At 35.3% G+C, this 16,231-nt stretch overlaps 1 protein-coding gene across 1 annotated transcript in view; it reads right to left on the bottom strand.

Annotated features, from left to right (window-relative positions):
- The window catches only part of LOC147069256 (retinal guanylyl cyclase 2), a 141,271-nt gene that overhangs the window by 108,852 nt on the left and 16,188 nt on the right, over positions 1–16,231 (bottom strand). The window lies entirely within an intron of this gene.

The following is a 16,231-nucleotide window of genomic DNA, read 5'->3' as shown; positions in this document are numbered from 1 at the left end:
AAAATAAAATACATATTTTTTACATACGTATTTAGGAAACCGTGATGTAATAATAGAGTTGTGTTGCAATCTTTGACGCATAAAAACTACAGATTATGAAATATAATAATTTGGTATTCTAATATAATAGAATAAAGAAGTACGTGTCGACATCTAGCGCTCGCTCCGCCAAAGCTAGATATTGACTATTATTTGTAAGAGGGAGACAGATTCTTCTTCCCCCTCTTATGCCGCACCTGTGTGTGGCGTGATAGTTGTCACCGGTTATTTAGAGCACACGCGCATATAAAATGTGATCCTTCTGTATAATAATATTCATGTAGATTAATATAAATAAAGTTAATCGTATATTAAAACTACGTTGCTTATTTACGATCCTCAAAACAATCCACAATTCCCAACAAATACTATCGACCGAAGGTACTTGATGGAATTTGAATTTAAATTATAATGTATTTAAGTTTTGTACTATTCCATTTGAGTCATTTTTTGCGAACCGGGTTTCGCCTTTTGGCATCTTCAGGCACTATGTACACTCACCAAAAGGCAAATAATATACACTGACAACGGACACAGTTACCTCTGATAATAATACAAACATGGCAAAAAATGAATCATGATAGTTATTTCATCAGTGAGTACCAATTTTTGATTGGATGGCCAAGCAAAAATCACTAACTCCTAACACTACCCACTTCGAAAAAAAAACGATGTTTTGTTCAAAAACGTTAACTAGTGTGCTTTATTAATACCGAAAATTCCGGTAATTTGGAATTTTAAAACGGGTATTGATAAATACTGGAATACCGGTTTTCAAATACCGGTATTGCAATCCCTAACTGTTACATAATTTCATAGGATAGTTATATTTTATTTTTTATATTCTTATGGCGTCATTGTGTACATTATTTAGAATAAGTGATGGGTGAGGTCTCATCCTCCCAAAAATATTTACATAATATAACAGAAAAAAGGATTCATTCTCATAATTTTATTTTTCAAATATAATAATTACAAAATAAAAAGAACTTTTTATATACAACGTTTTTAAATTTTCTGTTGAATTATTATGCTCAAACTGGTACTTGATATGAAGTATATAAAAAACAAACAAACAAACAAAAAAATAGAATACTGAAATGTCATTTTGACATTTCATATTGATTTCCATAGTAACGCACGTATATATATTAATAATTTAGTTGCTAGGACCCTAGACCCCTAGCAACCAATAACAGTGTTTTACTTTTAACGGATATCTTCCGAAATAACTTTTCATACAAATCAGATTTAACTGAAAATGAATTCAATTCTGCTTAAAGATGGCTAAAGTATTATAAGAATGCATTGGCATCGTGTTCTGATATATTATAAAAGTTTCAAATGTCTAGCTAGTCCGGAAATTAGTTAAAAATTGATTGCAAGATTTGTACTGGACAAACAACTACCGGAAAAACAAGAATACGAGCGAATAAAAACGTTGTAAAAATCCACTTTCATCCAGTTCATTCAACCACCTTCTTCGTTAATAATTTATTCAAGAAATCTGCAATTCTTGACCCATGAATGGTTCATTCTTTTACCCACGTTTGGAGCGAGCCAACTATATAATGTTAATGTGCCATAGGTTCGCCACCCCTGCTATAGGCCAACGCTTAAGCCGCGCGGCCAATATTAGATGAGCGTAAATTCATAAACCGAGAGCAGTTTTCAGTATTCGACATATAACGAATTCTTCACACGTGTTTAAATTTATTCCGTATTCTTCCTTACTCGAGATCGGTTACCTGGATCTGCTTACCCGTTAGATATTTCAGTTCCCATTATTTCTGAGTTCTCTGATTAAAACGAAACGAACACAACTTACTCCTGCAACTGTCAAAATTAAGACTAAACTGGCTAGTGTTTGCTTTTTTTTTAAATTTTCTATTTCTAATTAATTTAAAAATTTTCCTAAACAAACAAAAAGCAATAAGTACCTCACTAAGGACGTTTGCTGCGATGCGACTGAATAAGAGGTAATGATAAAATAAAATCGCAGATATTTAAAAAACGTTAAATAAGTGAAGTTAGTAACTTATGTCAGTTAAGAGGCTTTACTTTATCTATATGATGACATTAAAATGAGGCGTCTAATTCCAAAAAGCAATAAGTCCACATTTGGTCAAAATAGAGAAAAAAATACGCACGTATTCTTTGTATAATTTTACACAATATGTATTGATATATAAATTCCAAAACGCGACATAACCCAACGAAAAATAATATTTTAAGTCTTAATTTATTACAAAAAGCGCCAAGTCCGTGTTTCATAATATTATTTAAAGCTTGGTTGATTTCGCGCGTGTTTAAATCAACAAATAAGGGAACTTTCAATATTGAAAACGGCGTCTCCTATGCTGTAGCATCTGATAAACTCATGACAGTGCCACGGAAATATGTGCCTTATGCGGAATAAATTAAAAAGTGAGGTACAAGTAGCGCTACGTCCAATTTTATTTTGCCTATATTTATTACATTTAAGAGTTTATCGGCTGAAACAAATCGCCATTTGGTTATAATTTCGACATAGAATACAAAGGAAAAGATAATCTTACGTTAAAACAAATAATTTAAACTTGAAACATAAAAACGTTGTTTCCCAAAAATATTGAATTGTGGACTTGTCGCTTTTTGTAATAAGACGCCTCAAATCTCAATTTAGGCAAAAATGGAGTTAATCACTTCTGTTTTCACGCCCATGATATGTACCTACACCTAAAATAGAATATCATGCGTCACAAATTAAAAAATAAATCCGCTTATTTTGACACGCCGATCCTGACCTGTGTCCCTGATAAATATCTTAGAAATAGAGAGCATCAGTTGCTTATTATTACAAGGTGCAGAACCAACCTGCCACTGGTAATGCAAATTGGGAGGGCGATAACTATGTTCAACCAAATTGCTTCGGGTGTTGATATATTCCACTTGCGCGAGGGTGAACTTAGGTGGACGCTACTTTATAAATTCTTAAAATAGGGTCTCCTTAGCAAACTCGATGTACTTCTTTGAACTTTTATATATGTATAATTGTATTTTCACTGCTTTTGTATGTTTAAACTATGTTCTATTTGCCACCATTTGCCATTTACCTTTTACCATTTGCCACCCCTGACTTAGGATGTACTTTTAAAAGTTTTTTGCAAACCTATTTTATTCAGGTTTTGACTATACATGCAAACTATGAATAAATGCGTATGGTATGGGGTCATTTCGATACTATAAATGTATCAAGTTATAAAAAAAAGTGTGAAGAAAAGTTTGGAAACACTTGGAAATTTATCGTCATTTTTTCCGTGAAAATTCTCAAATATTAAAACTAAGCACTTTATCGAAAAACCATTATTTATCGATCTACTTAGTTGTGAGCTGTTGAAAGTTTCGCCGAACTTTTTTAATTTCGAGCTCATCCCCCTTTTGGATGAAAAAAGATTATCCTACTAGATCATGCTAACCGAAAGTTCGAACACGTCCTTCGATAAATAATAAAACTGTTCGAAAAACAAACGAAAAAGTCGGTCTTCAATTTTCCGGTAATTTTGTCGAACTTGTGTGACAAGTTTATCTACGACAAAAAACAACTTTACACCGTCGCGGTTAGACACGGGTACCTGACTATCGAGTAACCGGTTAATAATAATTTAAATTACTACTACTTACCTATCACGAACAGTACAAAGCCACATTCAGGGATCCTTTAATTTATTGCCGCAAAAAGATATTATTAGTAGCAGTGGCAAAGCGTGGTGGTAGGCTGTTAAGATCTGACATAAATAATGCACACTAAATTTTGTCAGTCAAAAGTATTTGTTTTCATTGGACTAAAAGGCGTCAAACCCACTTAAGGCAGCGAGTGGGGCGAAATTTCACAAGTGGCGCGGTGAATCATCGAAAATACAACGTGATCAAATACGGCAGAGCACACTGGTTTTGACGAAGCGCTGTACCCGCCTGCTCCATGCACATAGGTGGAGGCGAACTCGTTGTTTGGCTTCTCAGCAGGACGAATTAACGAAAATACTACATATTCAAATAAGACTACAATGTGTAGATAGTGTGTTAGTTTTTAAAATTCAATTACACCCTGCCTAATCCAAGCCATTATAAAAAATATGTATTTATCTATAACATTTAACACCCACGGTGGCCGCGCGGCTTAAGCGTTGGAGTATCACGCCGTGGGTCCCAGGTTCGAATCCTGGGTCTGGCAAGTACACATATTGTTTTTCAATTTGCGTGTGAGTCAGGGTATGGATCTAATAGGTTTAGCAAGTGGCTGACATCCATTTCTCGTAAAAAACAAAAACTGTTAATACAAACCTCTACTCTGTGGAGGCCTATATGATCCTATTAGGATCGGACATGGTCGGAAAAATCTATAGAATATTTAAAATTATCCCATTAAACAATACATAATTTTAGATATTTTAAAGACAGAAGAATATTTTTTATCGAATATGGTTCGGCACAGGTAGAGATTAATGAATTAAAAAAACTAATCATCACCATATTACAATGTACTCTTAATTTAACAAAAACAAATAAAAATTATTGAAAAAGTGTGCAGTATTTTTGTTGGATTGCCCATAGCATACCTAAACTAACATGGTTTCGATTAGGCAGGGTTTAATTGAATTCTAAAAACTAACTTTCACCATATTATTATGCAAATTGTATTCTTAGTTCAATAAAAACATATAAGTATGACTGACAAAGGTTAGTGTGCACTATTTATGTCGAATCTTAATGGCCTACCTCCACTCTTCGCCACTGATTGATAGATTATAGGTTAAGTATCTAATTGAAAGTTATATATTTTCTACCAACCCAACAAAAAATACCCAACGTCCAAAGAGACTCATCTTCAATAGTCCAGAAGAGAAAATAAAAGTCGGGAGGCATTGACTCTTTTGGTTGGACTGTAGACAAATATACCAGCATCCTGAAGTTAAGGCGGTGGATGGAGTTTGTGGTGGACAAAATGGAATAGAGACATTTCCTGGTTGCGACCAAAATCAAATTGGATCATAGTGTCAATGAAGGAATTTTCTGGATAACCAATAGCCACCAGTGACTACCAAATGGTTTGCAGATCATAGGTACAGTTAGAAAAGCTATTCCACAGAAACTTTTCCTGAGTGATCACGTTTGTAGTGGTCAATAACCTCGGGCCTTTTTATCATTGTTTCAAAATTGTAATAATTAGCAAGTGATTTAAACTATCGCACAATCGTCGCATCTACAGTCAGCATGTTCTACACGCGTGACATCGAAGTGCAATAATGCAGAGGCCAGCAGATTTCTCAATAGCAAACTTCATCAACAATGATTCGCAATTTACTGAATATGCATGTATATAATTAGCAGGTTATTGTTGATGAGTTGCTCAGTCTAAATACCTATTAATATCAATAATATTCTCCGTTCGATCAGTGAGCTTCGTGTAAGTCGCTCCTATTCCACCGAGTTCGGACCCCGGGACCATAATATCTTAAGTTTTGTAACATAACGCTCTTGTAAAATACTCTTGTACCAACTGTTTACGCATCAAATAAAACTCGCTCCTGCGTTCATCGGAACAACAACCATCAAATCACGACTTCTCATCTCTCCTTCTGACTCTACATCTACATCTTCTGATCATCCCCGAAAACAGCGATATCTCCTCAAACCACGAGATCCGCAAGACGTTCCATGGTCATGATGGTTACGACAAAAGAGAGCCATTGCAATATACTTAACTCCACTTTCCTTTCCCACCTAAAACGTAATGATTATCATCAACTAGTCTTTTTACTGGTAAGGATTTCCGCTGGCAAACACAGCATATTTTTCGACCATGTCCGATCCTAATAAGATCATAATATGAGCCTTCACAGAGTGACGGTTTGTATTAACAGATTTTGTTTTTACGAGAAATGGATGTCAGCCACTTGCTCAACTTATTAGGTCCATACTCTGACTTATACACAAATTGAAAAACAATATATAAGCTTAGGCCACGCGGGCATCGTGGGCGAATAACACAGCATTTCTGATTATGTAAATACCTACTCGAATAACCGGTCATAAAAAGTCTAATATGATACGAGCCTAGTCAAGGTATTATGTTATAAAAAATATATAAGATAGGTACCTACCTATGTAAAAAACCCTGTCTATATTAAGATTTATGTTTGGAAAAGTTTCAACTTTCCAATATTTAGGGTATATTGGTATTTGACAGTTTGTAATATCTAAACAATAACCAAAGTTTTTTTTACATTAAAATCGAATTTATCATCATAAGAATGCAAACTTATCATCCGATACCAGTGCTCGATATGAACCGGAACGCACAGGAGCGCAGCTCCAGTTCGTAAAATCCGTAAGACTACTGTTCCATCACAAAAAACTGTTCGCCGAATGCCAAAATTCTATAGATATTAAGATCAACTAAAAATCTTTGTAACAAAACAACACAGAACCTTATAATTATCTGTAGAAATAGGTGTGTGCAACAAGTCAAGTTATTAAAAAAATGTAAATTAATGTAACGATTTTCATAATTATACCCAACCCGGGGCGCGATTTTTTTTCTAAGTGATGGAGCGGTAGTCTTCAGGATTTAAGAACAGCCTACCAGTGGTGAAGGGTGACTTTTGAAAGAGGTAGGCTGTGGAGAAAGCACATATATTTACGGGAAATAAGAAGATAATCCGACATTACTAATGATGAATAGGTAGGTAGGTACACTAAATCGATGAAATTTCAAAAGCTCACTGATGGTATTAAATTAAACAATTAGTTTGAATTATGTATTTTCCTAAACATTTATAAACGCAAGATACGCTCAAAATATATTGTCATCTTTGAAAAACTCCGTTGTTGTGTATCTGTTCCATAACAATTTATAATAATTTAACCCGTAAAACTAGTCATTTTAAAATCACGAGATAAACTATTTTATATTTTTAACAATAATCAATATATGTGATTGAATCCCATAGAATTTTTAAATTATCTTAATAATTATTTTGAATAAACGTGCACTTACGTACCGAATTGGTAAGCGCTCCTTAAATAGCCAAGAAATTTGTATGAGCTGCCCCAGACGTCTTAAAATTATGAGAAATAAACTTCATATAAAAAAACTTTCGATTGACGCGAACATAATCCATACAATATGTGAAGCGAAACGAGATGTTGCTTGTTTTTTTCAACTTGCGAGACATGCCATAAATGGTGGTTATTGAAATAGGAGAAAAGATCGTAAAATTATTAAGTATGACAATTATACGATAGATGGCGTTCGGCATATTGAATATATTATTATTATTATGTGATCATATTATTATTTAATAATATGTCAATATGCAATTAAAAATATTTTTCTTAAGAAGGATAGCTTTAAATAATCGCCTAGTATGGAGTCTTCGCCACTGCAGCCTACTTCCACTCTTCGCCACTGGTTGATTGGGATTTTTTTAATAATTGATTCGTTATTATGTTGGTAACAACAATTAATATTGCACCACGTAGAAACAGACATACACAGTCGGCACTTTTAAGACAATCATAAATCAATTTTATTCCAACGAGATCCCGTCAAATTAATTCAATGTATAGCGGAATCGTAAAAATATAACGCATGCAGATTTACTTATATATCGAGTTAATCCGGGAAAATGGCATTTTGAGTATCGGCCGTAAATATCCACTGCGCGCCCTAAGCGTTCGGGCTGGGAATACCCGGAAAGTACCAGGAGGAAGAATTTTTACTCACTTTCTGAGCCATTCTTTCGGTTTTATTAGCGCGCGTAAAAATGCGACAAATGACTTAAATGGCCCGTAAAATGCATGCCAGCACGCCTTTTGATGCGCCCCTGGAGAACTTTGTCCGATGTATTATGTATTTTTATTCCAAAATGTACTTCTCCTAAAAAAAAAAACTAGCCCAAAATACAAACAATAAGTATGTTTATCTTTTATTTACGATAGTCCACGTCTTTGTTGTGTTTTGCTGTCAGCAGTTTGTCTGCATGTTTTTTAAAAATATGTTTTATAAATAAATGCACAAAAACTATGTAAATCAGTTTTACATTTTTAGCATTTGGGGTACCCTGCTGAAATCTAGGTGGGCAGTTGCATCGTTGCATTCGCATCTATCTTATGCGAGGCTATTCTAATATAATATCACTTAACATCCAAAAAGAGCTACATACGATAGATATATCACATTTATCACTCTATGTATTCAAGCGGTTGATTATTACAATAAATTAAGCGTATTCTATACACAAGGCGGCTATCAGCTGCTATCGACGGTGGTTTTTCATATTTATGTATTGAGGCGGTTAATAATAATTGTTACAATAAGTTAACCGTCTAAACACTCTAATCCATCAAAAATTGAACAGCCCTTATCTTGGCCGTGTTAACTTTTAGTGCGAGTAGAGAGTTCTGACAGTTTAGATGGCTAACTTATTGTAACAATATTATAATACCCCAATACATAAATATGATAAAATACCGTCGATAGCCACTGATAGCCGTCTTGTGTAAAGAATAGACCCACTAAACTGTCAAAAAGTGCTATCTTTTAACGGTATATCTCTTGGCTGTGATAACTTTTAGAGCAAGATACAGTACGTCAATTTTATATATTGAGAATTGAGATGCAAGATCCGACTGTTTTTAAAAATAATTACGTCATGGCTGATGCCGTAAGCTGTCAAAATATCGAGTGGCTAGTAGCAGCTAGTAGTAACAAATTATTTGTATTAAAAAATACTAATATTTTCTGCAATTGCAATGACATGACTATTGTAGGTTATGTTTCACGTTTCAAGACAATATTTTTGGGTTCGGGCGTATCCGCCGGTACAAACATATCCGAATTCGACCTACGACCGGTCTACCAACCTATATTTTTGCCGTATTACAAATTTACGTGTTAATTTGGACCGATGACAATAACGGAAACGTGCTAAAGTGTTAACTGTTAAGAATAGCTGCGGTGAAATAGTATAAATGATTGAAGGGTGCACCACATATCTATGTATGGAGAAAAATATTATCACCAGCTGGTGTATTCATTCTTTCGTCAGTTTCATTGAGTAATCGGACCCCAAATACACTCCTCTAGTGTTGAGAAAACTGATCAATTCTGAAGACTAAGTATTCTTACATACTACCAGTATAAAAAAATACTTGTATCGAAAAAGTATCGAAACTTGTTCCAAAATACTTACTAGTATTTGGGATATTATATAATAGAAGCCATATCTACACAAATTGTTTGTAATATAATTATTATCCATTTACACAATCACGCATATTATCCAGTTTATAAGTTCCAATTATAACACTAATAATAACAAGATAAAAAGAACTTTTTATACACAACATTTTTAAATTTTCTGTTGAATCATATAAAGTTGACTTGACTAGCTTAAACGATCAATAAAATTTGTACTTGATAGAAAAAATCGTCTCTGTTCTGGCAGAACACACTAACTGGAGAATACTAGTTTTGAGTAATTTGACTTTGAAGTTGTTAAAATGTTTGAAATAATGGTCTATCGTGTGAGTTTATTAAGTAAGCGTAAAAATGATGACTTCAAAATAAAGACTGTTTATTTATTAAGAAGGTTTCCAGACGGTAAAGTTTGAAATATGGAACATTTTGGTACTAACTCAATATTTCATTTTTTCAAATTAGTGTTTACTGCCAGAACAGTGACGAAATACTGAAATGTCATTTTGACATGTCATATTGATTTCCATAGTAACGCACGTATATATTAATAATTTAGTTGCTAGGACCCCAGACCCCTAGCAACCAATAATGGTGTCGAAATAACTTTTTATACAAAACAGAATTAATTGAAAATGAATTCAATTCTACTTAAAGATGGCTAAAAGTATTTAAAAAATGCATTGGCATCGTGTTCTGATAATATATTCTAAAAGTTTAAAATGTCTAGCTAGTCGGAAAGTAGTTAAAAATCGATTAGAAGATTTTTACCGGACAAATAAGAATAGGAGCTAAGAACGTTGTAAAAAATCGAGAAACTTATCACCATTTCTGTCTTTCACTATACCAACTTTACAACTGGGGAGATAGGGAGAGCAATGACGCCAATGACAGTTGAGTATATCACGGCTCGACATAAGTGTATTATGTTATTTCGCACGCGCGCATTTAATGTTATAAGTATTGAAAGTCTACCAACAGTACCAACTAGCGAGTCACGGCGATGATCTCATCGCATGCGTTCGAACTTCAAATAATTTTATTGGGCCACACGTAATGGGTATGGGCAGTAGCATGCCGAGACTTGAGTACACAAACTGGTGACATTATTTCTAACTCACCTCTACCCCCCTCCCCGTAACGTACGCACCTGTATTCAGTGCTTTCTGTAGAATACTGTTGAAAAAGAAGAAAAATCATGTATTCTGCGGAAAAATCATATCTATGTGCATCCACTTACGGACGTCAAAAAATTTCGATAAACTTTCGTTCGATATGACGTCCACATCCCCTAAATATTAGCTTTACAACATACGAATATAAAATGCTATTTTTGTGACTAATAGCAGGATACAGACAAACGACGATTATTGTTTAATAAAGCAAGCACTCAAGTGTTACTTCAAAGGCCAAATATCTTCAATAACATCCACAGAAAGAGGCAACTTCAATATTTTGAGCGCCTTAGTAAAAATTCATCGGAACTGTTATTAACTTCACTCCAGTGATGGGAAAAATTGCCCAAAACGGACGGACAAAAGAGTCACTACACAATAGGGAAGCTTTTCAAAGCAGCGCCGGTTGCGCAACAAAGTAGATAAGGCAGGGTAGGATCAGGGTTATTAGTTTGCCTGTGTAAACTTTAACTGTTATGTTATACTCACATTTCAAAAGTGCCTGGATTATTATATTGCCCTTTGTGTTCGAAGTTTGAACCTTACGGAGTATTTCTTTAGGACTCTGATAAATTAAATTATTGAAAATATATGATTTTTGATCAACCGACCATTTAGATAGACAATGACCATTGAAAATTTCTCTCAGTGTCTATAGAAAATTCAAACGTGGTATGCCATTTCTGCCACTTATGCCATTCGTTCATCTCTGATTTATTCCTTATAAAAATAATACAATATTATATTCATTATTGGTAATAATAATTTCGAAGATGACTCTTATTATGTCTGAAACGTAAAATGTTAAACCTATGTGTGTCACTAGTGCTCACGTATGCATGCGATATATAGACCTTTAATATAAGAGGAATCTTAAAATAACTGGTAGCACAACGCGGCATGTTGGGCATAACGCAAAAAGACTTGATTTAGGCCAGTGGTCTCCAAACTCAATAAGGGATGTGAGCTTCTTTCAGAAATTGAAATTGTCTGGTGAGCTACTTATACATTCTTCCGACCATGTCCGATCCTAATAGGATCATATTATGATGAAATGAATGTCAGCCACTTGCTCAACCTATTAAGTCCATACCATTGTACTTACCAGACCCAGGATTCGAACCTGGGGACCCACGGCATTATAGTCCAACGCTTAAGCCGCGCGGCCACCGTGGGTGTTCCCGAAAACTTCACTAATAGTAAACTAGTAATAGTTCCCTAATAGCAAACATAAAAAGTATTTATTGCTTTTGAACCAAATCGCACTCCTAGTATGACAAGTTCTAACCAACAAAACTGACATTTTGAGTTTAGTGTTAATGATTCACTTATCTACAATTACCACATATTTTATTTTCAAGATTATCTGCTGATAATTAATAACTGAGATACTAACTTTAAAAGGTTCCAACTGCTTCGGTTTATTTTAAAAGTTAGTGTTACACGTCATCCAAAGCGCACACATTAGAATGCAAATGAATATTATCACCTTTGCTGATAGGAAATCTGCGTGATAGTTTATGGAGATTTCCCATCAGCAAAGGAGTCTGACAAGGTGATACAATCTCACCCAAACTATTTACAGCTACCCTTGAAGACTTCTTCAGGCAACTTGACTGGAATGACAAAGAGATCTCCATAAATGGAGAATACCCGAGTCATCTGCGCTTTGCCGATGGCATAGTAATTTTCTCGCAAGACTCAGAAGACCTCCAAAGCAGAATGCAGGAACTCGCTGAAGTAAGCAACAAAGTAAGTTTTAAAATAAATGTAACAAAGACGAAAGTCATGTTCAACTGCTTTGTGGGCCAAAAAGACATCCTCATCAATGGCACTCAGCTCGAACAGATGAAAAGCTACATTTATCTGTGACAACAAGTGTCTATAGATGGATGTATATTTGATGAAATTGTTCGCAGAGTAAAGCTAGGCTGGAGTGCTTTTGGCCGCCTTTATAATGTCTTCAAAAGTGACCATCTACTGTGCCTAAAGCGCTAAGTGTTCAACTAGTGTGTGCTTCCCACGATCACATATGCGTGTGAAACATGGACCCTAAGTAAAAGAGAGATCCAGAAACTTAGAGTAGCACAACGTGGTATGAAGAGGTGCACGCTAGGCATAACGCGAAAGGACAAAGAAGGAATGAGTGGATAATGAAGCAGACTAGGGTTTGCGATGTAAAAGAGTTTATTAAAAGCCTTAAATGGAGATGGGCTGGACACATAGCTCGAAGAAGAGACAATCGTTAGACAAATCTAGTCATACAGTGTATAATAACTGCAATTATTAGAAAGGTGGTTTTGATTTTTTTTGCCTTTGTTTAGATGGGATTTTTCCAGGGTAATTCTATTTTCAATGCGTTTTCTTTTCCCTATTAAAAAGGTTTTTTACAATTTATCGGAGTCGCGGGTCACTTGGCTTCTATAAAATGGGACCACGACTCGAAAAAGGTTGGCAATGTGTGCACTATATACATGACGTCATACAATGGCAATATACGACCACAAAGATGCCCTAAAACCCGCTAGATAGACGAACTCATAAAATCTGTTGGATGTATATGACGGCGCAAAACTATTGACTAAGAAGAGTGGAAGAATCCATATGAAGCCTTCATTCAGCAGTGAATTGACTCGACTGATGATTATGATGACGATGATGACATATATATTTAAAAAATCTGTGTGTGTACTTATGTACCTACGCACATTTCTTTAGCCTAATAAAACAAAAACCAAACTAGTGATAACCTAGATTCTTCGACTAGCTCCCAATACTCCCAATCAATACCGGAAAGTTTTCCAGTCGATAGTAGCAGTATCTACTAACAAACGATGCAGAAGAGTGGTTTGAATCTTTGCCTACTTGACTGCATCAAAAGTTTTTCAAAAAAGTTAATAGATGGCTGAAAATATTATATTAATTACGGCCCGGAAAAAAACCGGAAATTTCCGGGTCCGGTGTGATTATAGAGATTAAAATTACACACTCAAGATTTTTCTTGAGCTTATTGGAGCGCTGTTAGTTTATTTCTATACACTTTAACTCCTATTACTAAATTATATAATTATTTATCGTTGTTTTTATTTTTAAAGTAAGAACTGGCACTCTGACTTTAATCGTTTGTTTACGTAAGGAATTATTGTAAATGGCCGACACTAATAAATTCGTTGCTCAGGCAACGGAACAATTCTACTATCAAACTTGCGTTTGTATACAGCTGACTGATTCGCAGCTAACTTCATACTGTCGCGCACTTTCATAACGGTGCGCGCGCGCAGCTCTCAATTTCACTCTCTACCAAACGCCCCAAAAGAAGTATACATTAAAAAAAATAATGAATAATGAAAAATCCGTTCATGTAATTCATCCATTTACACAAGTCCGTTTGTTTTTACTGCAATTCTCTGAAATTTTGTTTTATTTGACGCCCTTAAGTTTAATGCACGCTAAGCGGCTGTACAATAAACTTTTACTACCGCAGCGGCCCTGGTTAGCAGTATATAACATAGTACTAAACCACAGATTGCAATATGCTTTCATTCGTGCAGCTTTTGGGATTGCGGTAGCAGTATTATAATGATTGAAATACCAAACCGCTACGGTTTTGCTAACGCGTTTGCATTACTCACAAGTTAAATATTATACGATTGTCATTTGTTTTATATTATTAATTACAAATAAATTAATTTAGACATATCGACTGCTTAGTCCACAAACCAGCTAACTATACTTTTGAATAAAAATGAGATTTTTATAACATTAATACTTTCGACCGAAGGTTTATAGTATTTTGTTATAAAGCATGTTTTATATGAAATGCTCACACTTAATTTCAAATTCCTAAACGTATAAATAAATGCGTTATCGTGCTTCACACAAAACAGCCAACTGCAGGTGCCAAATTTCCAATATGGAACAACTCCGCTCTTTATACAAATTTTCTTTATATATAAAAGGACAGTTAAAATAGTGTATTTTTATTCATAATGCAGCGTATTTATACAAAAAATTCTAAGTGTATTTTTGGAATTGTTAAATTCCGCTCGATAAGTAAATTGTTAAGTTTTTCTCCTTCCTGAACAATTTGCCCAAGTGGAGCTAGCCGGTTTGCGGATTAAGCAGTCGATAATAATATGCTATTTTTGGTACCTAAGTAGCTAACCTTCTCTTGTGCGCCCACTTCTTGAATACATTTCTACATTATGGTTCCCCTATTTCAAAGTTCATATCGAATCTCACGACACTCCATACGTACCGCAAATAAAAACGTAGTTATATCTCGAACATTTATCAACAGCTGCCTGCTGTTGCTGCCTGCTGTTGTATTTTCTTCGAAAACAATGTGGTAAATTTAATGGACTGTCTTCGAATTGATATTTTGACATTTTAAGAGAATTTTTGAACACAAATCTTCCACGGCGCTACATCTCGGGGTGGGATTTGGCCTCCTTCACAACCGCTCTCCACTCACTCCGGTCTCTCGCCACACTTCTCCAGTTACCGGGTCTTCCTATATGAAGCCAGTTCACTTCTACGGCGTCAGCCCATCTCCTTCTTGAACGGCCTCTGGGTCTCTTCCGTTGGGGTAGCCACTTCGTCATGATCCTTTGCGCTCTAACTTCAGGAATTCTCTCCACATGTCCCGCCCATCGTAGTCTTTGGGACTTACAGTATCTTATGATTGTTTGCTGTTCAATCAGCTCTTCCAACTCGTGGTTCATTTTTATTCTGTAGTTCCCATTTTAAAACGTGGGTCCAAGGATTTTGCGGAGTATTTTGCGCTCGAAGACAGTTAATTTGTTTTCCTCGTTTTGAGTTAAGCACCAAGTCTCACAGCCATAAGTGACCACTGGCCTTATAATTGTTTTATAAATTAGAAGTTTACTTCTTCGGCCTAGAATTTTCGACCCCACCAGTCGCTTGCAAGCATGCCAGCATTTATTCCCAGAGATAAGGCGGATTTTTATCTCCTCTGCTGTCTTATTTTGGGTATTTAGGCTGGATCCGAGATACGTGAACTTGTCCACCCCTTCATATGCATGCTGTCCTATGTTTATATCCTGCAGCGGTACCTGATCGCGTGTGCTGACAATATATTTTGTTTTGACTGGTTTATTTGCAGCCCAGCGTTTTCTGCTTTTATTTTCATAGTGCCACCATGGTCGATCATCCTCTGTTTGGATCTGCTTGTAATTACTATGTCGTCAGTATAAGCGCACACAAATCACCTCTCATTATATTGCATTAAGCTAAATGTGGTTTTATCCACCAACATCAAAATTCCTTTTTCCCTCATAAAAAATCTGAATTTCTATAACAAATATACACAATTATTAATCCCAACCAAAGATTAATTTTAGTAGACAGAATTTTGAAAAAAAGTGGTTATTTCAATTATGTTGTATCGTCCAAACAAAAATTGTGTCACAGTCAACAACCCCAGGTCATGTCAGCATTATTTCAATGACGCGTTAATCGGAAAATCACACAAGTATCGCGCAATCGCCTCATCTACGGTCAGTGCATTCTGCAAGTATGACATACTTCGATGAGGGTCAACAAAAAGCCTGGTTATCAAAATCCCGCGAATTTGCAACGGTGCGTTGGTCAGCATATTGCCAATGGTGACCTACATCAATAATGGCATTTATATAAATATCTATTCATAATTGATGGAAATCAGTATCAGTATCAAGACCTGTATCGGGGGGTAAGCGTATATGCTGTTCTAACCCCTGATGTTAATGTTCGTATCGTAGAAGGTTGCTTGGTG

The sequence above is a fragment of the Rhyacophila brunnea genome, unplaced genomic scaffold (assembly GCF_057557595.1).
Source record: "Rhyacophila brunnea isolate RB1 unplaced genomic scaffold, BYU_Rbru_1.0 scaffold_24, whole genome shotgun sequence".
NCBI lineage: Eukaryota > Metazoa > Arthropoda > Insecta > Trichoptera > Rhyacophilidae > Rhyacophila > Rhyacophila brunnea.
This window is presented reverse-complemented; position numbering and strand designations above follow the sequence as displayed.